The sequence below is a fragment of the Kryptolebias marmoratus genome, linkage group LG15, assembly GCF_001649575.2.
Source record: "Kryptolebias marmoratus isolate JLee-2015 linkage group LG15, ASM164957v2, whole genome shotgun sequence".
Taxonomy (NCBI): domain Eukaryota; kingdom Metazoa; phylum Chordata; class Actinopteri; order Cyprinodontiformes; family Rivulidae; genus Kryptolebias; species Kryptolebias marmoratus.
In genome coordinates this window covers 17,747,948-17,775,590 of record NC_051444.1, presented here as the reverse complement: position 1 = coordinate 17,775,590, position 27,643 = coordinate 17,747,948, and the positions used below count along the sequence as shown (strand labels likewise).

Sequence of the window (27,643 nt, the reverse complement as noted above, 5' to 3'; positions counted from 1 at the left end):
CGTGTTTTGGTGTGAAATGTGTGCATCAACCCCAAAACAAAAGACCTTATGATGTTGCTGGCTGAAGCTGGTCAGAGAGTCATTATCCACAGTGAACTAAGTCCTGTATCAACATGAGCTGAAAGGCCCCTCAGCCAGGAAGAAACCATTACTCTGAAAGAAAAATACACTGAACAAAAATATAAACACAACACTTTTGTTTTTGCTCCCATTTTTCATGAGCTGAATCAAAAAATCTAAGATGTTTTCTGCGTACACAATAGGTCTTTTTCTCTCAAATATTGTTCACAAATTTGTGTAAATCTGTTAGTGAGCTCTTCTCTTTTGCCGAGATAATCCATGCACCTCACAGGTGTGGCATATCAAGATGCTGATTAGACAGCATGATTATTGCACAGGTGTACCTTAGGCTGGCCATAATAAATGTGCAGTTTACTTTTACTGTATTGGGGGCATCCAGGGGGGTCAGAAAACCAGTCAGCAACTGGTTTGACCACCATGTGCCTCATGCAGTGCAACACATCTACTTCACAAAGGGTTGATCAGGCTGTTGACTATGGCCTTTGGAATGTTAGTAAACTCCTCTTAAATGCTTAAATGGATGTGTGAAGTTCTCAGATATTGTCAGGAAATGGAACATGTTTTGAGATCTGATTAAACTTAAACTGAACTGTACAATTGGAGGAAAAGGGCAATAATGCAACAATGAGGAAACCATCCCAACTATGAAGTGTGGGGGTGACAGCGTCATGGTGTTTAACTGCAGAAGGGACCGGTGCACTTCACAAAAAAAAAAAAAAAACATGGCATTAGGAGGAAAGAACATTATGGGAAAATACTGAAGCAACATCTTAAAACATCAGCAAGGAGGTTAAAGCTTGGGTCTTCTCGATGGAAAATGACCATCAGTATTCTGCCCAATTAATTACAAATTAGCTTAAGGACAACAAAGTCAGTGTTTTGGAGTGGTCATCACAAAACCCTGATCTCCATCTAATAGAAAATTTATGGGTACAGCTAAAAAGACGTGAACAAGGTGGCCAACAAACCTGACTAAGTTTCACCAGTTTTGTCAGGAGGAATGGGACTATATACCAGCAAGTTATCGGGAGAAGCTTGTGAAAGGATTGCCAAAACATTTGACCAAAATCATACAGTTTAAAGGCAAGGCTACTTAGCAAATAAAAATGGGAATCCTAACTGCCCTAAAACAGAAAGGCTTAGTCTGATTTAAGCTTAGTCAGTGAGAAAACAAGGTTGTCTTAATATACAGTGTATGTAATTATCAAGTTTTTACTGTATTTATTAACAAGTAAAAATATAGTCTTTCAACAACTTTAGCTGATTTCTTGACTGAAATATTTATTATTTAATATCCTGTACATTTCCCAGTGTCCTAAAAATTTTAGGCCTCTTACAGTTGATTTATTAAAAAATAAATCCCCTAGAATCTTACATGAAGCTCTTAAAAACATGACATTAAAACAATAGTGCATAGAACAATTAAAAACATCCTTATGGTCTGAGAGAAAGCAGCAGCAACTGTTTTATTGGCTCAGATTATTAAAAAAAAACATTTGATGCTACAGAAAACCACTGTAGGTAAAACAACAGGGCAGAAAATCTTATACAACAATGTTATTCATCTGTACAGAATCTGTACATTTCTTCTAAAATAGCAGATCCAAAGTCAGGTCAGGCAAATGCTCCAATAGGTCACTTTTCATATCACTGTTGTATTTTATTGTCCCATGTTCATTTTGATGCATATTTGTTACTAGGCTAAATCTGGTTAGTGTAAGTGTAAGTTTTCAAACCTAGATTACAATAAATCACAGGCTATTATATTCCAACTGCCAAGTATTCATGTCAGTAATATATTTGGCCAATTAGATGAACTCCCATTGCTCTTGATGTCTTGATGCCTACATAGGGCAGTGGTAGAGAGGGTGGCCAAGATGTTAAAACAAAGTGTTGTGAGCATAATGGCAGCAGTGTAAAATTGATGTTTATCAAATGTCCACTGCAAGTCCTAAAATGGTACAAGTTCTACTGACTGAAAGTGTAGCATGCAAAAGGCTAATCAGTCAATGGAGATGTGAATTCTGAAAACAGTGATCTAACAGAGAGTGACCAAAGAGGTAAGCAGATAATAGGGGTAATAAAACACATGGTATGTTACAGTATTATACCTTATTTTGTTACAGTATTATGTTAACAATAGGGGTGTGACGAGATCTCACAGCCTGAGTTCAAAGGCCATGCAGCTCTAACGAGAAGTCAGAAGGTCATGTATAGTTGAAGAACTGCTCTGAAGAGACTCATGAGAAGTCACACGGGATTATTATCAATCAGATGAGTTTGTTGACAAGCTTTTTATCTTTAAAAATACTGGTAAAAATCTCGTTTCCTGAACCCAGGATTTTGACTCTTCTCATCTTGTAAGATGAGTGAGTGTTAAAACCCTATTTAATATCCTAATATCTATGTCTTAATACAGTATAAAAATAGTATATAAATATACTGCAAATACACTGCTTTAAATAAACCTTTTTTTCACATAATGAATGTACTGTCTATCAACTGTAGTAGCATCATAATGTTGTGGAAAGGGCGAACTGTTGAGCTTGACCCTGGCAGACGTCCCAATACTCACTTTGGGGGGGAATAACAATACCCCTCCATCTCATTCCCGTCTCCCATCCACCACCCCTACACACAAACTCACACACCATCCAAGCAACAGTTCTCTGCCAGCATTTTAATGCCTGTTTGTTTGCACAGACAGGTGCTTTAAACTTTTTAGCAGCCCCAAGCTCCTGCCTCCTCCAATCATCTACAGGGTCATCTGCAAGTCAAGTCAAGTCAGAACTTTATTGCAAATATGATAAGCACGCTTGGAATTTAGTTTGGCGTATAGCTCTCAAAAAAAAACGTAGGACAATACAGAACAAGACAAGATACGACAATACAAGCAGGACAAAGCACTTGACGATATAAAAATCAGAAACCTAAAATCTGCCAGCAGACAAAGTAAGGAGAATAAACCAACAAAAACACTACTTTGCCTTTCTCTACCAGGGCTTACATGCTGCTAAGATCAGTTGGCAGGATTTAATGGCTCATAGTTACATTTGATTCCCCACTCCCGGTCTGGAAAGTAGGTCCTAAAGCCAATTTCTGAACACAAGGTCAAAGGCAGCGGGTGTGTAATTACATGAAAACCAAGGTGTTACAGCTATATACTTGAGCACAAATGGATTGGAAACCTTTTTGCTGAACTTTCTTGAAGCGATATTGGCCCTCTTGCTTACATCCAGGAGTCAAGGGACTGGTCAGAGAGGACTCTGCATCCTCCCCTGTTATTTGCAGAGACAATTTTCGCTTGTTTGCTGTTCCCTGGCACTAAAACAAGTCCTTGCTTCTGGCCTCAGTGGTTAGCGGTGCATTAATCACATCAACCCCACAGCGTGGGAGGCGGCGACAAAAAGCCAGGACCTAATGAGTTCAGCAGAGAGCTCCAAAAGAGTCAATGTCGGAGTCGACGGAGCGCCGAAGCACAGCACAGCCAATTCACTTTCTGCAGTCCATTCCAAACATTTTTCCAATTTTCTGCTAAATATACAGGGCCGAGCTAGAATTAGGCGGATCAGGTAAGGGGATAATCAGTAGCTCTAATAATACTCTAGAGTCTAATCCTCTTGCCTTAAGTGCACTGGGCCAGGGACCAGCTTCCTCATTACACGCACAACTCTGACTTTTAAGACTCACACCATGTCGCCAACACATCCACTGCTTCTTTTAATGCTTTATATTTTGGACCTTTGTCATGTGCTGATTCTCTAGACTCCTCCACAGAATATGAGATGTTCTTTGTTATTTCACTTCAATGGTGTCTCAGAGACCACAAAATGATCTAGCTCACGGCACTATGAGAAAATATTCTGAAGGTGCATTGCCACATTCACAGTATTCACTCCTGAGAGCGGAGCTGATAACATTTATTCATCCAAACAAGGCTTGTGTGCCCTTTATCAGCTCCATTCTGCTTTACATTCTCGACATATTCGCACCTGGCAGCAGCACACAACAGCTCAGGCTGTCACTGTAATGGCCACTTCTTCACACTTCTTAAAGGAGAGGAAAGAGTTCTGACATTCCCAAAACAGTCAGAGGTTAATCTACCTCAGCACGTCAAACGGAACACCTACAAAGGCTCTTCTAACGTTTTAGCCGGTCGTGTCTGCTGAATGCATGTGCGACATTTTAAAATAAATACTAAATCAATCGACCAAAAACGCTGAGTCACACACAGAAGGGAAACAGCGAGTGAGTGAATTAAACGGTAATAAAAAAGCTAAAGAGTTCAGCTGATAAATATTTAGGTGAGAGCGAGAGTTGTACAGAGTGTGGAGGTGGAACTGGAGCATCATAATTCAACACTTGAGCAAGAAACACATTATTAGTTTGCAGGACCTTTGACAGATTTCACTTTATAAACAAGCACCAGGCCACCAGGTGGGCATGTAATTACCTACCTGCTCTCGATAATGTTCCAGAAGTTTTTTTATTTCCTGATACAACAAAAGGAAACAGACTCAGTTTTACTGCATCATATCTGGATGGAATTGCCCCACTGCTTGTTCTGGACACGTCCCTCCATTAAGATTGCAATTCCTCTACTTCCTCTTGGGTGTGACTGTCAAAATAAACGTCCCGGCCAGTTTAAAATAACAAAAATGTCTTGCAACTCAGAATAACCTATGTACTGTCAAACAGACATAGTCACATTGTCTTTTTAAGTAAATTTTCAGAAATGTCCCTAAATGCCAACTGATGCACGGGTTAGGAACACTGCTCCTATAAAGATATTATACCGAATAAAACTTTGTCCATTTTAGGAAAAGTTAGGCTAAAATGCCTATCAAGTGCATGCCAAAAATAAATTGACCAAAGCTTTTTTTTTCCTTCCCCAAAGTAGTCATAATCTCTCTGTTAATTATACAGAAGAACAGATATATAAAAGGAAAGCAGCCATCGGATCTTTTTTTTTCTTTGTAAACTGTTACTTGAAGATGAAAACAGTAGAGCAATTTTACCTTAGAAAACCATAACTTGATGCCTTAAAGGAGTCCAAATCTAAATATGATGTCATCAACACAAAAAAAAATGTCTTTTTCAAAACTATTACCTGATGTGCTTCAAAAACAGCACCACACAATCCACAGAAACATTTCTTTGTCTGATAATTCATTCTCAAACTTCACTGCCTCAATAGGTGCATTAGAGCCATAGGGGCATTTTGCTGTATATGGGGGTTTTCCTGCTGCTCATCTACTCGTGCATATCTGTGAGTTTTATTGACAAAATGGTCCTCAGCAAGCTTATTTACAGCTGGCTCTGTGCACTGATCAAGCTAAAACTTTGTTTTATTTTAGTTTTTTCCATCTTGAGCTCCTGTTAGCTGCTTGTGGACATACTGTAGACACAGCCAATAATCTAAAATTAGGTGTCAATCACAGCGAAGGAGGCTGACTGTGAAAATATGTAAAACAAACACATTTGGGGCAATTTTTATTTTATTTACTGAAGTGAACTGTAAAGACCTTTGCCTATAACAAATACAAACTGACTCACTGGAGTAGCAGCTTCAAAGTAGCCTCAAGTTGCATTTAGACTGCTGTAAGAGCTGATTGTACACACTGTACTCTCTGATTTTTACAATGTGTTACTAATCAACCAGATCATCAGGATCTTTGGCTACCAAATGTATGCCAGATGTAGACACGTTTGCACACAGAACTTGAGTACATGGCAAAGATACGCAAAAAAAAAAAAAAAAAAAACAGCTGATGGACTTGTACCAGTTTTGTTAAGATAAGGAGACAAAGTCTCAAGTGAATGTGGCTAAAAGGGCAGTGAAGGCGTTAGAAAAAGAGCTGAGTCAACTTCAATTTAAAACCTCCACTTCTTAATTTTCAGGAGTTGGTAAAACAGGTGGGATTAGGTAAAAATTAAAACAAATTGCACTAATGAAGAAAAGGAGGCAACAGCTGAGCAAAATTTCTCTAAATCCATGTTTATAACAGACTCTTTCAGCTGAAGGACAGGGAGCCCCTTGATTCTGTGTTGTTATGTAAACATATTCCTGAATGCTTGTTTGATATCTGCTCGCCAGAGTTACATCGACATCTTTTCCTCCTTTCAGCTTGTAGTCATGCCATGTCGTGGGTGTGACAGTTTCATCCGGTCTAACAGTTCCTCTTGGGCAACGACAAGCATTCATATAAAACACAGGGGACTTCAAAAATAACCGTACATCTGGGGCCATTTCTGAATTCAATTCCTGTTGAAGGAAATTATGAAAACGCTTTGCGCTGAATACACAGTTTGTGCCACATAAAGCTACCAAGGGGGGTGAGCAAGTTCAAGGCAATTTACTGCTACAGGATATTCTGCTGTTGTGGGTAATACCTGGATTTTGATGTCAAGTTACATGTCAAATAATAGCTTCTATATTGCTGAAAGTGAAACAAGAAAACATCAGTCCTCCTACTAATTTCACAATCCAGGCTCGCACGCCATCTAGACAGGAAGGGGCGTTAGAGAAACTCTTTGGACAAAAAAATAAACTGGTACTAAAACCACAATTGACAAAAAAAACACCACCAAACTTTTCAATAAAGCATCTTTCTTTCCGAGGCAATATGATTTTCACAATATAAAAGAAACATAAATACCAAAGGAAAAGACATTTAAAGGGGAAAAAACGGAGTTTCAAGTCTTTCTTTGGTAATAGAAGAACCTTGAGAAATAACATCCCCTAAGCTCACCCTACAGCCACCCAACACCTGCTTCTAGAGATTACACAAGCCATTAACTCCATCTTAAACACTGGGTGCAGCCAGCCTTCAGCCAAGCTTCTTAAGAGTCTCCATTAGGGCTGAAACTGCCTTTGAACTGCCAGTATAACACAATTTTTCTCCACTGCTGCAGAAAGCTGCAAAGACACAGGGCATCCGTCACCTTCAAGTGCAGAGCTGTCACAAATGGACCAATGCATCAAGAGACAAAAGCCTCAATCAGCAGACAAAGCCCCTCGATGTCGACAGAAGAGGTGATAGAGGCCTGTTATGGCCTCCACAGGTCCCTTGGTTATCAAAATAAGCCATAACAGCCATGTGACTGCAGCATGAATGGGAGGATGAACAGGATTAGCTTCACAAGTCATTAATCGGACTGTCTCCTACACCCTCCCCAATAATGAACTCAGGATTTCCTTACACGGCTACATGCACCAAACACTCTTCAGCTGTTTATTGGTTAATATTTGACAGCTCCTCAGCCACTGTGTTGCCTGTGGAAAGGGATTCATATCCATATGAGCACAAATCAGGCAAATGATACAATAATTCTTCCTAGGAAACATACATTCAACAAAAAGTAACACTAGTTCGGTTACAACAATCAGATTTAGTTTCAGATTCTTTAAATTTGCTCAATTGTTTACAGACAAATAAAATTGTAGATATATTTGCTTAAAGGTCATATGGGTATTAGATGAAATCAACAGGAAAACCCATTTGTGGCATGTAATTGCCTTAAAAGTCCAACTTTCTTGAAATCCACCAGATTACTCCAGATTAGACCTCGTTAGAACCCTGTAAACTTTATATTGGTGGTAGTGTAAACAGTCTGTAATCCAGACCTTACTGTAAGGCACATGACAGTCAGAGAGGGGTTTTTTTTTTAAAAACCCTCTGAAACTTCCTGTAGTCTTACCGCATCTGAGTTTTAATGTTTGCGGTAAATAAAAGCCAAAATTCTACTAAAGTCCTATCAGTTGCTAAGAGATCAATAAAAAACATTAGGATTTTAACAGAAAGCTGCTTTAATAGAAGAAATTTGAGTGGTTTGACATTTAATACAACTGTGCAAAACCCTCAGAAGGCCTATCCATACAGATTTAACACAAACACACAGTCTAAGTACAGAAAAACTAATTGAAATTGGTTAGACAGGGATTTTAGCTGCAGATGATTCCCTTCCCTCAGATATAAATGCATGACATTATGCTAACATACTTTTAATATATTCATTGCTGAGTCCTCTTGTGTTTAATATGGTTGATCACTGCTAAAGAGCGCACTTAATTATTGAAAAATGCCCTTAAAAATGCAACGGACATCTTTACAACCACTCAGCTGTTAGCAAGACTTAAAGGGGAGATGAAATTAAAAAAAACAAAACATATAGAGTATTTAAAAAATGTGATAAATAATGCATCATCTCAAAAACGACTATTGAGCAAGAGACATAAAGGAGGCTGCATACCTTTTGAAAACAAGTACAGGCATTTTGTGGGCAAAAAAAAGAAAAAAACTTCAACACATATCAGTCTGGATCTTTCATTTAAAACAAGTCACATCATTCGAGCTTTATGAACACAATAAGCAATGTAAAAGTCTGAGCAAGTGTTGAGTAACCTCAAAGTCTCATACTGCAGGTTTTCTGGGTCAAAAACCTCCCATTGGCCATTAATTAGCTTGAGGAATGTCAGTGTGGATCCGTGTTATGGGGGACAACAGTTACCTGTGGCGGATTTTTCATGAAGCCCTTTTAATTTGGCTCGGCATAAAGTGCTGTCATTATGTAGAAGACAAGTAAAAAAGGGCAAAAGCTCAAACTAGTCCCAACCTCAAGGCAACAGGGGGCCAGAGTTACGTCTCTGGGATAGTCAGAATGTGCCTCGCCTATGTAACCCCCTTTAATAATAACTAAACGAAAACAACTCGACCCGGATACCATGTTCAATCAGCCATGTTCTTTTGAAACGCACCGTTCATTTTCAAAAGACACGGAGTCAATCAGCGAAATGAAGCAGAAGTTTGGTGCCTCTTGCATATTTTAGTGCAAATATTAAAATCTTCCATCCTAATCTTAATGGAGTATTAGCCCACACAGGCTGTTAACGTAAAAAGGGATTTGTTCTCACTCAGGGTTTTGTAATGTGTTGGATTAATAGCTGAATGATGTTGGATGATGTGAGCCTGTTAAGCTCAACCCCACCCAAACTGAAAACAGGACTGGCTGTGTTTCCCACATAATTAATTGCTGCCTACAGTTATTTAAAATACCAATTCTGAAATTAAAAATGGCAATCACCTTGTATCCTGGTGCTTCATCAACATCATCAAAATATAATTAGTAAGGAAGCCTAAAGAGACGCACAATTTTAGGACATATGAACTGATTCTGAATATTCCAAAATAAACATTACAAACAATGATGGGTGATAGATTAGGGATCTAACTCACTTGCATATATGAAAATATTTTTCTTAAATATATTCAATTAAACTATGAAATATCACATGGAATCATGAGGTCAAAAACGGTTAAATTCTGTTTTCTAATAAGCAGGCACCTTTTGCTTTGACGAAAGCTTGGCACATTTATTCTTTACCAGTTTCACGAGGTAAACACCTTAAACGCTTTTCATTTAACAGGTGTCTCTTGTCGTTTTATCGTTTCAGCCTTGCATCCACACAAAAAGGGAGTTTCAGGAGCCCCAAAAACTATATTTTTTAAAACTGGGTTCTAGAGTAAAAAAATCTGGAAACGCCTCTGTTGCGTTCTCGTGTGGACAGCCTAAACGATGATGTCACAGCCCCACCTCCAATCTGAGCTACGAACTGAAGCGTGACAGACGTAATGGCAGTGATGACATACTTTAGGCTTGCATTTGTGTTTGCAAAAGCCAGTTGCTCAACGACAGCAAAATGGTTGTAAGCTGTATTACTTAAATAGGAGACAAGACTGATGAACAACACTGACTTAAATGGAGCAACGCAAAACCCCTCATTATTACACTGAATGATATGAATGATATGTATTACTTTAGTACTGTTGACAGTTCAATGAACTCTTCCCCTCACTGAAGCTGTCCCTCACTGGATACTCTACCTGAAAACGTTCATTAGGTCCGAGGATCTGGACTGACACGACTTCCAGTCAACAATAGTCTGACGCAACACAAAGGAGAAGTTCCACTTTGTCATCAGTCCACAAAACGTATTTGGCTTTTATTCAACACCCATCTTTTTCCTTCTTATGCTGCAGTTTCGGGCTTCTGCTCCATGTCTTCTTTCCTGTTCTTGGTGTATTTTCACGGCAGCGTTACAGCAACACACACACAGAAATGGCATAGTTGCTACAGCATTTGGGTCAATTTGTCTGTGTTCTTGTGGATAAAAGCATTTCTAGAAAAAGTGCAGTGTTTATGGGGAAAAATTGTTTTGGAAAGACAGCATCCCTGTGTGGTGGGGACCGCAAATGACACGGTCAAGTAATTTTACAACAGTTTAAACATTTAAAAACAGCTAACGGTTCTTTATTCATTACTATTCATTTATTACCATCTTCTGTTTTAAAATCTAATGAAGATTTGGAAGCTTTACAGCTTGAGGTAAATATTAAATCAAATGGTGCTAAACAGAGTGAACAGTAGAAACACAGAGCTTTTTTTAGCTGAATGACTCGATGTAGTTAGTTTGCCATCTCATTCCAAATAAGAGTTTCATTCCAGCCATGAATGACGCCTGAGTCATCCCACAAGGCGCTGGTATCACTTGCGAAGAATGCATTGCCTGCTGCAAGTTTCCAGGATGAATATGTCATATTTGCAAAAGTGAAGCCTTGAAAAGTGCCATGAGTAGAGATGGCTGGGGCTCCGTGAAGGTTGGATGTTTGCGTCCCGACATTTGTTTAACCCCTCATACTCTGTCAGGCAACATGACACTGGTCTACCATTACAACAGGATGTTGATAAAGGACTGCACACCAAAAAAATAAACAAATAAAAAGGAGAAAACGTGTAAACCGTGTCTGCTTTGTGTTGAAATCTTGTCTGAACCTTTTTACAGTCCACTATTAGCGCCCGTCCTCAGGCTCAGCTAAATAAGGCAGAACGACGTCACCTCCTCAACAATTTGGACACACCGTGTTGGCTACCGTTTAGATAGCCACGGCTGTTTGGTTTAATCAAATCTGCCTATTGTCTGTGGCTCCGAACAGATACGGGGCCATCGCGGTGACACGACCTCATCCTCCAACACAAAAGCCGCCTCTGTGCGAAGACTGCACACAAACGCTGGCTGACAACACAAGGCCCGGGGATGAAAGGTCTCCTTCAGTGTTCGGTGACAGTTATTACCCTCTCCACTGAAACCAAATACCTGCGGGTCTAGATAGCATTATCTTATTGTGAGGCACACACTAGGGGCCGGCCTGTAATCGGGGCCTGGGCCTTGATCAACTCTCTGCCCCAGATTTCATGCCACCACCCCCCACCCCACCCCAGCCACCCTCCTCCTCCTCTGTTTCCACACCACAAAGCCTTTAAAGGAATAGCTCAACACTCAGCGAAACCACAGGGAATCAGATGATATAAACTAAACTTAAAAAAAAGAAAAAAACATTTTCAGGTTTTTTTCTTCCCGTTTTTGAAAACATCAATAAAACAGGGAGACTTCAATTCCTTGAATTCATCTGCACTTTGAACTCAGAGTTTAGTCTTTGACAGGGAAACAAAGGTACCAAATGTTTCAAAATGTTCCAAGATATGACATTTTACAGTCAAATCACTGTCATTTTTGCTCTCAACCACGGTGTGTGGTATGACCAACAGACATTGAAAAAGAGAGAAATGAGGAGAGAGAAAAAAAACAATAGCATCGCAAGACAAGCAGGAGAAAGTTTTAGAAAGAAACAGTTTAGGAAGTAAAAGGTTGAACCCGGGAAACACAAACCTCCACTTTACGGCAGGTTTTAAGGAATTATTTTTATTCTAAATGCAGGAATAAACAATGTGTGATCTACTGCACAAGATGTTGATTTTGATAGCAAATGAATGTAAGCAACAATACGGAAGCAACAAAAATTATGTTAGCCCCGACATTTTCTACGGCAACTACGTGAACAGAAAACCTTATACGGCAAAGCGAGGCGAAGACAAGTTTTGGTCAATCCAAACCTCTAAACTCCCACCAAATTTCCAAGTGATTGTGCGTGTTTACCCTTTGATAAACTCTCGACCTCTCTCAGTTCACGCCAACGAGTTTTACAACCTTCAGGTGATACTTAAACAACAACAAAAAAAGACACTTTTCAAACCTGAATTTGTTGATTTTGTTTATCAATAATCTGGTTTTTAAAACATTTTCAAACATGAAACTGTTCTAAAAACTAGTTCAAGCTGTGTTAAGCTAAATAAAGCACATACAGCTCTAATTAACCCATAACATGAACATGAATGCAATCTAATTCTCAAACAAACATGTTTGTCAGTGGATTTTGGACTTTACAATCCTCCCATATACAACAATTTATGAAACACACCTTTGACAGCAACTTGTATTCTTATATCCAATAAAAATGATAATTCTCAGCTTTAAAATGAAATGCTTCTTAAGTAGGTGAGTAGAGATATGAAACCTGTTTCTTCAAATAAACAGAAAGGAAACACTAATTACAGCAACACTGTGGTATTACTGGCAAGACGTTACTAAGCGAGCGGCAATAAAGACTATAAATTGACGACTGACAAAAACAAGTTATCAATCTACAGCTCTCCAGATCAGCCTCATATAAAAAAACAAACAGCTAAGACCACAACCTACAACCTTAATTTGCAGATTAAATATTTTCTAAGTCTTTGTCTCAGCTAACTAAGCCATATATGAGGGCATCAACTGAAACCTTACCTACCGGCTATTTGATGATGCCGGTTGTGTGCAGGCCTCTTCAGGTGAACACGGAATTCATTTTAAGCCCATCACAGAGCAGGTGTGTTTATACTAGCCAGGTATCCTCGGTAGGCATGCGAGCTCTCTCTGCAATGATTACACTGAGCTAAAAATGGCTTTGTGCTAACACAGACAGGAGGCTGATCAAAGCCCTGATGTCAGAGGGGAGAGGCGGAGCTTGCAGGCCACAGGTCAGGTGTCCGCTCGCTGCCCATGGTGTGACTGCACCTCTCGTGGCCCCCTAAACAAACAAGCTCCACTAAGCGCCGTCGTATTCTGGGCTGTGTGTTTGTAGACTCACATTTACCCGTTTATTCTTTCTTCATTTCATTCTAGGAAAGCTTAGGGATTTTAGTAAGTCAAACATGTTTTGTTGAAAGAAAAAAAAACGCAAAGTTGAGACGAAGACGTGCTCTGAACGTAGTCTGTGAGGTGTACTGATGTCACGGTGGCCCCTATGTGGAAACCAGTGGGTTCACGAGGACACCAACACATATAAGAATTTTCATTGCCCAAAACAGACCACACCAACAAAGGATCGCTGTCCTGAGTGCCAACCATTACAGATCCCTATGGCATTTGGTCCTGCCTTCCTGACACAGGTACTGGTCTCTCTACAACCCCCCACATCATCCCCAACTACATCACTTCAGCTGGACTATGTTATAGGACCAGATAGGACCATGATCTCTGGACTAGTTCACCCTCCCATGTGCAGGTTGGCCTCATCACCAGAGCCAAGATGGCTGTATTTGAAGTGATGCTCTGACCGGGAAGCACATATTGATGGCGAGTGGTGTTGGATCACGCTCAGCAATGAATCTCAGTTCTGCATTATCACGGTTTACCATCACATATGGTGGCACTGACAGGAGACGATCGATACTGCTGATGTTGTGTAGAGACACGTGAGCCATAGGGTAGGACTTCAGGTCACCTCTGGTTGTGGTTCAGAGGACCCCGATAGCACAGCGCTGCTTCAGTGACACCCTGCCTCTGCATATCTTAACCGACCCGAGACAGCAAACCGGTACAGTCTCTCAAAGAGTCGATGCCAAATCTACACACGGCGTAAGTTTCAACAACCTGTGTCATGTTGAGGCCGCTGCGGCTAGTCAGATCCCCTGACCTTTGACCAACCGAACATGTGTGGGATCAGCTCAGACACCAGCTCCGGTCTAGTGCCAATCTGCCAGCTCTCGAGAGCCTCTTAGGACAGCCACTGGCGATTTGCCGCAGAAGAGGATACGTTGGCCGTACGACTCCATTCAGGATGGAATCACTGCTTGTATCGAGGCTTGAAGGTGTGCCACACCCTACTGACATTGAACCTGCAGTGTGTCGTCTGTACTGCCAGCTCTAATTATCAATTTTAACTGATAATGTAAATACCCGCAGTGCAGCACGCTTTCCAACACACGCAGCTTCATTCCATTTTCACCACTCTGTCTGGATGCCTAACCTGTATTTTTGTCAGTGTACATTCACAGCAAGCCTTCTATCAACTGTAGCACAAGCAGGGACGTGTACCAACCTGCACCAAGCCCGAGGGCTAAATTATTAAAGATTGTACAATTATATGCTCCGACGTTCTTACTTTTGCTTTTGACACTGTAGGTTTTCTTCCACTGCTGCTGTGTTTTTATTTTTATAATCTAGTAGATTGTGATGTGTATCAAATACATATTTTGTCAGAGGGAAAGGAAAAACAGATCGCTGTTTTCCACCCCCATGCCAAAATAAACATAAATTAAATAAATGAAAACAGCATAGAATGTTTGTCCTCAGCTGCCCTGATTTCTCATACAAAAAAAAAGTCCTCTTTCAGTCCTTTGAGCTTTTTATAGTTTGTGTGAAGTTTCAGAATTGATTTGATTTGATTTTTTTTTTTTTACAATAGTTGCAGACAAGAACCGGTTTTGAACAAGCTACTTCAGCTGTCAATCTCTCATCGCAAATAAATATGCAAATAAATATGCAAAAAAATATCTCAAAAACGCAGGTTTACTGCGGCTAGTTTAGTGTGCCTGTTAAAAGGTTTCTGACCGTTTATTAGACATTAAAGCATTAACTAGCACTTCTCGTGCACTGCAAAATGCAGTCTGGCTGCTGATGCCAGAGTGAGATAACATCTGTTTGATAAGTGAAGCAGTGAAGCTATTCTAAACAGAACTCAAAAAATAAAGCCAAGCTAATCATTTCGCTATGCTGCTCCGTTTCTATGAAGTCTCCCGTGCTTCTGTTTAACATAAACTCCGCCGCCTCTTTGTCAAACTTCTACATCTGTTTGCTTCCTTTCTTTCTTTTCTCTGGTCAGGTAAACGCAATCCTACTACAGCCAGATAATCGACAGATCTCTTTTCTTTTCTTTGTTCTGTGCTTCGTGTCGTCTGACAACAAATAAAGCCATATAAATTCAAACTACTTGTATTTAAGACCGTATGCCTATGGGGTAGCACACAGGCAAGTCATTTTCCGAGGTGTATTTTGTAAATTCTGATTTTTTTTTTTTTAAACAATGTCGGTATCTGGTGAAATAATTAGTAAAGTGAAATAAAAACAGCGGTCATGCTGAGTTTCTGGCGAGACTTCCATGTAATCTGATCACTTAGAATGAAACGTGGAAGTAACACGAAGTCTTGCGCTCGCCCCTCGTGTCTGTCAGTCACATAAGCGCTCCTGAAAGCAACGTGGTCGACAGAAGCTCTTCCAAATTTATAATTTTGGACTGTAAAATAAAAAAAGCACAGTTGTACGAGGATGGTGGAGTGAATTTTTATTGTTGTATTTTTGAGGAGTGGACGGGAACTGGATTAGTCACATTCATTTGCAGAAAAATGCCATAAAGTGAAACTTCCAAAAAATTTCAATAAATAAAACAAGTCTTTTGAAAAAGTATTACGTTTTAAGGTTCTCCATTAGGGCACTTTCACTATAATTTCACCTCCCCATTGTTGTCGAATAATGCAGACACTGAATGGCAAAAAATATTTTTTGTGTCTGAAAACGGGAGCTGCAACAGCTGCTAAAGAACACTAAGTGTTGTGCTTTTCCTTTTAGAAAATGCCTCATGTTATAAAAAGGTCTTTAAAAAAAAAGAGCGACACAATGACACACATGCTCTTAACTTTCTTAAAGAAGCAACGTTTCCAGAAAAGGGGCGAGTGAGAGCACAGGCACTGAGCTTTTAGCACTTTTGGTCAACAGAAACAGTTTTTTTTAGCACCATCTCAGGCTCATTGTTTTTGTTCATAGGTTGAAACTAGTCGCAGCTTGCATCCATACGACGTATAGCTGCACATATTCTGTTACGAACATCACGTGAAGATTGAAAGTGAGTTTCTGAAGCTTACCAGAACAAGACTTGCTCCCCAAACGGCAAAAAAAATCAAACCTAAACACTCTCGCTGCTTGTGAGGCCACTCGAGGCCGATGCTGTTACGTGTCGCAAACTCCCACAATGCAGGATTCTGGCGCAAGAAAGTTGCAAATAATTAATGTCAAGGCAAACGTTGAGAAATCGCCCCGTCTTTGCAGGAAGCTGCAGAGATGCTGACGCGTCGTTGTGTCGCCACGGGCGAAATTAACAACGCAGTCAGCTTGATGTGTTCCTTCGAGAAATGAAAACACTACTCCTGGGCCAAAGGCCGGGACGAGCCGTGGTGACGGCTGCTGTTTTAGAACAATAAGGTCGGCTGCTGTCTGACACGCTGAGAGGATTCCCGTGATTCCAGGCCAAAGAAAAAACTAAGTCAAGGCTTTATTTGAGAATATCAGCAGGGAATTCAGCGGTCGCCCTCCCAGGCAAAGCAGAACGTCGTCATGAGACTGAGCTTTGGGATGAGCCAGTACCTGTAAGTCTTGCCCCTAATGCTTCCATTCTATAGTAAATATAGGGTAATTATAAGGCCGACACAGTGTGTATCCTCCATCATCATTAAATTAGGGGGTTTGCAAAGATGAGAAATTGGCTGGGTTCAGCTTGGAGCCAGCAGAATCCTCATGGAAATTTACAGCCCTCAAAATGGGAGGCCATCTCCTCTTTCATTCGTCTTCAGTACCTCGGCTAGACGCACATTTTTTTGCTTTGGACGGCCTCGTGATTAAGGCTAAATTTTGCTTGGAGAGGAGCTTTTGTTCGATGGAACTGTGGTCTAAGCGTTCCCTTCCTGACACACTGGTTAAAAAACACCAGCTCGAGTTACAAAAGCGGCGTCATCTCATTTTCAGAGGAGTGGTGTGAAACAGTTTAAACTCCATATAAACTACTGCAACTTCTCTGATCCGAAGTTTTAACGTTTCGAGGATAAATGCTGTCGTTTCGGCACATAAACGGCAGCTTGGAGCTTTCGAATGAGATGCTTTCAAAACCACTTGTTTCAAATTATCAAAACACACAAGTGCATAGTCGACCAGAAGCGGGTGGAATGCTTGCCTCCGGGTCGGGAATGAGTCTCTGACTCGAGTATCTGGGAGTCTTCTTTACGAGTGACGGTAGGACGGAGCGGGAGACGGAGCGGCGGATTGGGGCCTTGTTGTCAGTAGCTTCGATCGGTTATGGCAAAGAAAGATTTGAGTCAAAAGGCTAAACTCTCGATTTACTGGTCCACCTACGTTCCAACCCTCACCCATGGTTGGGAGGTTCGGATCATGACCAAAACAACGAGATCCTGGACAAAGACCAGAGTAATAGGTAGTTCCGGAATTCCCTGAGGGGTTTTTTGTCTATAAATGAACAGGGTCAGTATGAGACCTTCCTGTTCAGCTGACCCTTTACCCAAAGCGCTGATGAGCAATGCGCCGAAACCCCACCCCTCCTTAACTCATCCAGCTTAAACGGATTTCCCTTCAACGCAGAAAAGTTAAAATTTAGCTACAAGAGAAGCTGAAGCGATACTGCCTAAGTAACACACCCTTGTTCTAAGGCATTCCAGGATAAAGGCAAAACAAATCTGTTTCCTCCTTACCCCCGCATCACCTCTTTTGACTATAACACGATGATGGCGAATATTTGACCTGCATACTCGAACGACGAGTCAGCGACGTCGCTGTCACGGGTGGCGAAAGGTACTGACAGTATTCATGTCAGTTTAGTGCTGCAGCTTCTGATCACAAACCTCGCAGTGCTGGTTAACACCCAGGTTTGTGTTGTGAACTTCACGTGGAAGCCTTTGAACACGTTCAAGTGGACAAGGTCAATCAGAATGAATCAACAAAGTGTTGTTGTTGTTGTTGCTGTTTTGTTTCTCTCGCACATCTGCAATCCAAAATCACCAGCTATGAAACATGAAGTGAGAACAAGTCTTGCAGCTGGACTTCCTTAAACGACAAAAAGAGGCATAAATGTGATCTGAAACATGCTCGTGCTTCCCATAAATGGCGTCATGATCATCTCAGTGCTTCTCAGCAGTGTGAGCTGCTGAGGCCAGGGTTGGTGCTCATCTAGATCATCACAATTACGACAATGTCACACCATTATCAGAAAGAAACTTTTTTTTTTTCCATATTTCCCACAATGTGACTTGATAAACACAGCTGAGCTTCAACTCTAAAGGGGGAGGGGGGGTTCATAGATTATACTTAATAATGCAGCATGCCTTCTAGAGCCTCATAAAACTACTTTAATGGCCTTTCCTTTCTCTGCTGGCTCTGCGCGACACAAGCAAAACTTTTCCTCTGCCTCACTTGCACGGTGTAATTCAGCTTCTTTCTTTTCCTGTTCTTCTTCGTCGTGTTTTGAGCTCCCAGAAACGTGAGAAGTCCTCTCTGTCTCTGTCTCTGTCTCTCTCTCTCAGGGGCCCAGCAGACCAGGCTCAGAGGGAGGATGTCATGGCTACCGAGCAACAAGTTCAAACCCGGCGCTCGGCAAGCGCTTTTCGACACCTCCTCTCGACGCAATAAATAAATAAATAAATAAATAAAACACGCACCAAAAGAGCGACAACAAGTGCGTTTATAGTCACACTTTCTTGGCTCTTACCTCGGGGCAGCCGGAGCTCAGCGAGAAGAGGCAGCAGCTTCTGGACACATAATCAAACCCTTCCCCGGCGGAGTTTGGCTCCCGAGTCCCGCTCCACAAAATAAAAGAAAAATAAAAAGTTCTGCGAAGAAGGTCGACGGTCAGCTCGGAGTATGGAGTTGCTTTCCTTTCCTTTCCTTCCCCCTGCCCGTGCGTGTTTTGTTTGAAGAACAGGGAGGACACTCCGGTGACTTTCTAACCCAGTTGTTAGTGTTTCCCAGGACAACTCACAGGGAGGAGTCTGCCCGAGGACAGGATCTTTGCAGGCGCTGCTCGGAGTTCAGTTTCAGACCAGAGAGCAACAAAAAAAAAGTTCACTAACATGGGGGTTACAGCAGCCTAACCTGACCTGGGTTGCTTTTTAAATATGTATCAAAACCATGAACCGAGTTCGGATGAAATTGTGACTGTCAGAAAAAAAGAAAAAAAGGCGAGAACAATGTCACAGTTGTTGATCACCGCTGTGAGGACTGAGGCAGCGTGAGGTTAACATCCTGTGCGAGCTTTTCACAATAAAACACACAAATCTTAACTGTTTGTGCTTTTATTGTTAGAAATATGCTTGTGTAAAGCAATGTGTTGAGTTAGGAATGTAAGTAGGCCTATTTACACCACTTTCATTTAAAAAAAACATTATATAACACTTTCTCAAAATTATAAAAAAATACACTTAGTCTCTCATCATTATAATATATTACCCCAAAATTATGACGTAGTTGTCTAAAAGTGACAATTTTGACTTAGCGTCTCATAAATATAATTTAGTATCTCATAATAATGAAATATTATCTAGAAATTATGACTTACTGTCTCAAATTTATGACTGTATCTCAAACCTAAACTCCTAATTCTGGGATGCTAAGTCATAATTGAAAGAGTATTTCAGACTCAATCATAAACTTGAGATGCTAAGTCATAATGATGAAATAGTATCTCACCATTATGAAATGGTAAGTCATAAATATGAGATGCTGTTTCATAATACTGAGGTAGTATCCTGATATTATGAGATACCAAGAGATGATATTAAATAACGATAAGATATTAAGTCAGTTTTAAGTTAAAGTTTAAGTCCTAAATATGAGAAAAGAGATTTTAATTAAAAGATGCTAAATCATAATTTTCAGATGGTATGTCATAACAACTTAGGCAACATTTACTTCAGGCAAAAGTGGCTCAAGTCTGATTCTTTTTCTGTGTGACCCATATCTGATTTATTTATGTTTTTATCAACAATTTGAGCGTGCCAAATCAGATTTTTTTTAAATCCGTCCCAGGTCTCTTTCATACGTGGTACTAAATCAGATCCATATCCAGTGTTTTTCAAAGCGGCCTCAGTCTGAACGGTCATGAATCATTTCATCCAACTTTAACGTCACTGAAGTAGGGGCATGCGGATTGATCCAAATATTAAAACTATTGTGCAGTTTAAAGCTTGGAACTCAGTACGTCTTCAACTGCAGAATAAATCCAGTTGCATCATCTTTAGATCGTATCGATGCTGGTGTGATGGCATCAGTTCGTGAGTTTCCAGTTTCAGGAGTCAGGAGGATCAGTGTGAAGCGGCGAGATCAAACGTAAACCTTGGACGAAACAAATATGTCAGATAAGAATTTTGTCGTCTCCAGCTGCACATCAACTTCAGAACGGATCCACTTATGCTAACACGTATGGCGTCACGTCTTCTTTTGCTCATTCAGGCCATTTCAGAGCCGTAAACCAGGGGTCTCCGATCCTGGTCCTTGAGGGCCACTATCCTACATGTGTTACTTGTTTCCCTGCTCCAACACACCTAATTAAGTGGTTAAATTACCTCTTCATCTTCTGCAGAAGCCTGTTAATCACCCATTGATACAAATCAGGTGTGTTGGAGCAGAGAAACAAGGAAAACATGCAGGATAGTAGCCCTCGAGGACCAGGATTGGAGACCACTGCTGTAAACTGTTCACGCTGGAGTCTGATGACGGTGGTATTTGAGCAAAGAATTGTAATTGAGCATTAAGGCCTGCAATGTGAATGTAGTGTAAGAGGATCTTTTTTTTTTTTTTTTTTCTTCAGAGTGGCAGAGACGGGCTTCCATAGAATGCGCCAACGTTACTCAAAGTTTAGGCAGCTTGGGTGCATTTGTTTTGGTCGCAGCTTTTACAAACTCTGTGTGAGAGTTTTGTTTTGTTTTTTTACCTAAGCTGACAAGGACTAGCTTTCCAAACGACATGTTCATCAGATTGCCTCGACCGCGTCTGAGGTCAGCTTTTGTTTTGAAGGCGAAGCTCGAAGCCACAAAAATCTATCCTCAGCTGATCCCACTTCCCAGGACAAATAAGGACGAGACAAAGTGGAAACGCAACTGTAAACTTGTTGCACATTTTGTTCAGTTTTTATCTCAGCCTCGGCGAACCCGGCGAGCCTTTATTTACTGTTCCTATAACCCTAACCCACTGAACTGTCTCCACCAGCTAAACGCTTTGTCCCGCCGGTGTTTCTGGTGACAACTGAAGCAGACCACACATGAAACTAATATGCTTTAGTATTACTTCAGAATTTAATCCTCAAAGCACTGTTCTCATTACGCATATAATGTAATAAGACACCAGGGCGCACACAACACAATAAGAGCGAGCTCGCCGGTTACGGCTTAGATTGCAATCAGCTCTAATGTGAGAAAACGTGTTTTTTTAGTTTAGCTGTTGAAGTTGGTAATTTGTCTTGAGGTGTTTTGGGCTTTAAAGCTTTTGTTGCGATCGGAGGTTGAAAACTGCAACCACTGATCCTTACACTTGTATTGGCCAGTGGTATTCACACTTGTTGTGGCGGGGGGGTTGTTGTAATTCAGGAAGATTCACTGATGTTTCACCATAACTCTGTACTGAAGCAAGTACAGACTAAACAGTGTGGCTTAAACTGCCCTCTGCTGGCTCCCTGAAGGTCTCCCACCAGGATCTCTGGAAGCAACAAACACATTTTTTGCACATTACAATGTCCCCAACAATGCACTTTGACGTTCTCTGCACATGAAAACCTACGACGGAACGAAAGCAGAATCCAGCTGGGTTCCTCAGAAGGAAACAACTTGGAAACAGGCCTCGCAGGATCAACGTAACCCAAGAAGTTTGACTTGCACGTGGGAAGAAGCCGTGCAAAACCCAATACTTTGTATGTTACAAGTGTTCAAGATGGCCGCCACAGCCAACTCAGCTTGGCAAACACAAAAATGACCATAACTCGGTTGACTTGACAAATACTGAGCTAAAATCTGGTGAGTTACTTAGTAGCTGAGACTGATCCTCAACACGTATTCTGAGCGTTAACAGACTGCGGCAGATTTTTTTCCCCTACATATTCGCAGTCAACTCTGTTGGTCTGTTAGCAAAATATCTCATGAACAGCTTGATGCGTTTTAATGAAACTTTCAGGAAATAATCACTGGATGAACGTCTACAACTGATTAACTTTTGGAGCTAACCCAATTCAAGATGGCCACCTCAGCCCGCTGACTTTAGAGAACACAAAAACGGCTATAATTCAGTCAACTTTACAGGTATTGTGCATAAATTTGGCGTGGTTGTAGTTGAGAGTCATTCCCAGCACATGCTCATACGCATGAATCCAGCTGAGCTTTTATTCTGCAGCAAATGAGTAAATAAAAAGAAAGACATTCTTAACGTTTTCAGCTGAGCCGTGCGAGCGCGTGAGCCCACACTTCCGGGCGAAATCACAAATTCTCTTGTCACTGCGGTCCCCGAGGAGCTAAACAAGAAATCTTGATGACTGCATATCCTGACTTTTTTTTTCTTTTGTTTTTTAAAGTTTCTGAGCCAACCCAATGTCTGACTTTATGGGTGCTCATTTATAAGAACAGACTTATCTTTGTGTGTCAGGCAAAAAAAAAAAAAATTTTAAAGACATTTGGAGTGTTAGTTTGCAGCTCCGAATTTGTCTCACTTCATTTGCAGCACAGCTTATCTGCCGTTTGGACCACAGCTGTGACTAAAGCAACATCACTCCAAAGCTTATTTTTCCCAAGCAAATGTTTGCTGAAGGTAAAAATAGCAATAAATACCCTATATTCTTCATTAGTAGGTATTTGGCAACAGCACTAAAGGAGCTCCATTAACCCTGATGGATAGAGCCATATAAATAAACATTAGGGCGTTTTTTGACTTCTTTCTGGGAAGCATCTGCAGACAAATAAACATAATGATGATTTTGCACAGAATGATCACTTTTGTACGCCCCAATTGGACTGCAGATACATTTCATTCTAATCTTGAAATAGTGGGGATCATTTTCCCTCAGACTGTAAGAGACGGTACCGAAGTTTCCACGCAATCATTTGTATTGCTGTCCTTAAAGCGTGCCTTTCTGAAATGTATGTTGGCACTTTATTTCCCACAAAACACACACACACACACACACCAGGTGAACCATTTCTGCCTTTGTATGTATGGCAGAGAAGTTATTTTGAAGGCTCAGCGGGCAGACAGACCTTCCACCCATCAAAAACATCTAAGACCCCCCCCTCAACTCAGTAACCAGCAGAGGGTCAGGTAAAATGGAAATCAGCGCTGAAAAAAAGGGTTCCCCGTTCAACGCCACGCTGAGCTGCCCTTAAACACTACATTGCCGTCTGGAGGAAGAGTATGGAGGGGTTTCGAGGGGAATGATGAAGCAGAGCCGTCTGCTGACTGCCAGAACATGGGCGAGACGGGATAACAAGCAAGACACAAAGAAGTACATAGCTGCCTTTGTGCGGCGGTAAAAAGAGGTTTTGTAAGTCGGAGGCCTTGGATGGAAGAGATAGCGCTGAACTCCCTCCTCCCACCCTGAGTAAACACTTAGACGGAGAGACAAAAACACACAAGTTGTAAGAGAAAGAGCAAGAGGCACATCATTTGGTTGAAGTACCTTTACAACAAATGGGCTCACAGCTTGGTGGAAGGCTCCGTCTGCTAAGTAGCTCTGTCCTCATGCCTTCTGAGCTACAGGAAGTCGCCGACATATACAAGCCAGTGACCATTCTGCAACCACTTGAACTAATACCGTTGAACTTAGAGCCGAATCCATGCCAAACATGTCATTTTTGTAGTCCTAGTAATAAGGTTTCGCAATAAGCTTCTAGAGAGTTTTTAAATAAGTAATATTATTTCACGGTTCAGTGGCTGTATTACAGGTACAGCTCCAAAAAGTAGAATATTGTAAAAAAGTTTGATATTTTTTGTCAATCATTTCATGAAGTGAAACTAATATATTATAGATTCATTACACAGAGAGTGGAATATTGATGGGAGACTGCGACGAAGTGAAGATTCAGCACAATATGCTGGCTTGCTTGGATAGATAACGTTTACTTATTGGCTTTTATAATATATGTGAAAAGCTTTGTCCACTGTCCTGAGACGACTATTGTTATGACTTGATAAATAAATTAAATTAAACTGAAATAACATTTCTATGAATATGCTTGGATACAACCAGCTTCTTTAGCAATGACCTTATGTGGCTTTCCCTCCTTATGGACGGTGTCAGTGACTGTCTTCTGGACATCTGTCATGTCATCAGTACGTCCTCATGATTGACCTAGACTGAGAGACCATTTAAAGACTCAGGAAACCTTTGCTGTTGTTTTGAGTTAATTAGCTGACATCATGAGTTTCCAGTATGGATCTTTTTTTTTCTTTTAACAATACTCTAATTTACCGAGACACTGAGTTTTGGGTTTCCATTATCTGTAAGCCGTAATCATCATAATGACAAGAAATAAAAACTTGAAATATTGCACTCAATGTGTAGTGAATCCTTATAATATATGAGTTTCACTTGCTGAAATGACTGACAAAAAAACATGGAACTTTTTCACAATATCCTAATTTTTTGAGCTGCACCTGCAGTTGTGATCGGGCCTTATTTGTCTGGAGTTGTTTTCCTGCCAGCCTACGAAACACAACTCCATAACCCTTGTCTGTTTGTGCACCGCTTACAGCTGAGGGAAATGTTACTTTATGTTTCAGCTACAGGGTTGTGGTCAACAGCTTTTCACTAACTTTAAGCTAGTGCGTGTTCCACAGATGTAGCTTAGCGGCCGACGGTGCATGATAAAGGTGGAAAGATTGAACTACGATGCTGCAGGGTGTTAAAGCTGGGAAAACACTCTGAGGGAAGCTGCACAGCCCGGGTGATAATTAACTCGGGGTTCATCATTATCAATGATCCATCTCACATTATATATAGTCATTGGATCTACTGTTAATGCCGGGATATTAATTAGTGCAGCTTTAATTAAAACCCAAAATGTCTCTGCGTGGATGTGCCTTGAATCCAGACGCCCTGATTGCTGCGTCCTTTGAAGTTTCTGTTCATTGTTACTTTGCAAAGTTGACAGATGTTCAGCATAAACTGCTCAGACACCACAAAGATCAAAAAAAAAAAAAAAAAAGCGCTCCGAAAGCTTCCTCTGGGCTGAAAATGTCTGTTTTCTTGGCAGCACTGTTCAAACTCAGCTGCCACCCACCATTTGTTATAGCACAGCCTTTTACATGCTTGCCGTACAGGTACAACAATTCTCGGGATATTTCACACCAATTCTCTGCAACTGTCAACTTTAAATTGACTCTGGATGTGTGATTTTTCACACAACTCCTCATTTTCTTCATCTCGCCGTGTAAAAACGTCTCAAAGCATCGACGCATGCCTTGGAATTATCATGAAACTGTGCGGCGTAATTGCACAGATAACAAAACCCGTCATGCTGCTGTCAGCTGGTACACAGTTATTATGTATCCTCCTCTTAAAGGATAAATTTGTGGATTTTTATTTTTATTTTTATTTTTGGGGGGGGCGCGAAGAGGGTTATTTGTGTCAGTAAATCCAATGGGAACACTAAAAGCAACATTAAATTGCATTTTTTGGAAGTCTGGCATTAACTTGTTCAAGTGTTCAGTGAAACGTCACAATGCAGATCTCCAAATCAAGTCCTGAACACGTCCACAAGATGTCAGTGTCCGTGGTGCTGCAGGTCAGTAAGCCCAGTTGATCCCATCAGCTGGGATTTGCTGTGGACTCCAAACACACGACTGGTGAATTCAACCTGGGTTCCACCAATCTTGCTAAGTGGCAAAACAAAATGCTTTTTGAGCAAGTTTAGGCCATAGGATGGACAAGTTCGAACCCTCTTAAAGCCACTGGCAGACACTTGGCACGTTGCCGGTCTGCGGATCGACAGATGCCAACCTTTGAGCTTTGGTCCAAAGTGTCTGTGCTTTAAAAGCCTCTGTGTGTCTGCAGCCTTGGATGTGCGCCCGAGAGCAGATCAGGTGACTTAAGCTAGTTTTGCGTGTCAAACCCGTTGAGAGGGATTTTTGGGGAGGCTGAACCCGTGCTGCCTCCCTTCCACCTCCACACCCCTCCGTTCACCAAAGCATGGCAGATTAGCTCCCTCAGATCGCTCCTCTCTAATTAGGGGCACACAGGAGGCTTGGAAGCACAGTGACTCCATACTAATAACTCAAAAAAAAAAGCACGGCTGGGTAAACAAAGACACTCACTACATGAGTGTCTTTATATGCAGAGACACTCGTCATTTATTTGTCTACATATACCTCAAAAAAAAAAAAAAAACAAGATTTCCTCAGTGTTGAGGGGAAAATCACTTTTTTCACATTTCATTATTTCTGCTGAGAAGACAGACAGAAAGCTATACCTGGATTATCGTTTGCGTTATCCCTTGTGAGATTTCTAAGTCCATGCATGGGTGCAATCGTTAAGGTGATCAGTATGTGTCGTATGAAGTGAAGTAGATGTACTGAATCAGGAAGGCACTGTTTTCAGGATTCTGCTCTGCCTTTTTTTTGGTCCTTCATTTAAAAAATTGGAGGTTTTACAAAGAGAAAGTGAAAAGACTTTTCAACAAGTCATGCAGAAACCCTGAGATCCTTAAATGATTTCAAAGTTGAATGTGGTTAAAAATCAAACCAAATGGTTGTGTTAGACAAGATTTTCCTAACCAGAGTCAGAAAATTTGTAAGGTGGAAAACAAGAAGGTGATCTTCCTTGACTATTAACAATGGAAGAGGTGCTACCTTAACATCCATCTTTTTAGGGTTAGTTTCATTCCATATATCTTGGTAGTTTTTGGACAATCTTGACAGAAAACAGCAAGAATGAAAAACTATCATTTCATAAGAGACAATCATATTGTGGGATCAGATAGGGCTCGGAGTGTGTGATGGAAAAACCCCATGAGTTTATTCCACGTAGAAAACCCTAGGACCACATGTGATCACTCAAACATTTTGAAAATGTTCTAAAATAATACAGGACAAGTGTGCAAAACATGTTAAATTAACATGTTTTACAGTGTTTTTCACATGTAAAGTTCATATAGTTTCTCTTTAAGGATCTCAGCTACGACTACATCAAATTTTAGCTCAACATTAGTAAAACTGACAATTTCTCTAATGTCGATTAACTGTGGCAGTCATCTTTAATCGGGTTGGCGCTAAAGGTTAATCAGCTGTAGATGTGCAGCACATCCATTGATTATTTTCCTAGAGCTTCACTGAAATGTGTCCACTGGTTCAAGTGACATTTTGCTAACAGACAGACAGAAAAACAAACACATACACACTCAAGCACACAGGTAATGATCACCCACTACCATGAAAGGTGGGCTATAAAAATATAAATAGAACAATAAAGCTAAGCAGCAGACTATGAATAAAAGTGGTGTAGAGTACAGGTGCTGGTCATAAAATTAGAATATCATGAAAAAGTAGATTGATTTCAGTAATTCCATTTAAAAAGTGAAACTTGTATATTATATT

At 40.8% G+C, this 27,643-nt stretch overlaps 1 protein-coding gene across 3 annotated transcripts in view; it reads right to left on the bottom strand.

The window, feature by feature from the left end:
- Positions 1 to 19,299, bottom strand: part of LOC108243330 (A-kinase anchor protein 13) — a 110,284-nt gene extending 90,985 nt beyond the window's left edge. For 2 of the 3 annotated variants that reach the window (XM_017428686.3, XM_037979902.1), the window contains exon 1: positions 18,786 to 19,298. The gene's annotated coding sequence lies outside the window, so the exon portion shown is untranslated. Of the gene's footprint in view, positions 1 to 18,785 lie in introns of all 3 variants that reach the window. The other variant, XM_037979901.1, reaches the window with a different exon arrangement.
- Positions 19,300 to 27,643: the final 8,344 nt, after the last annotated feature.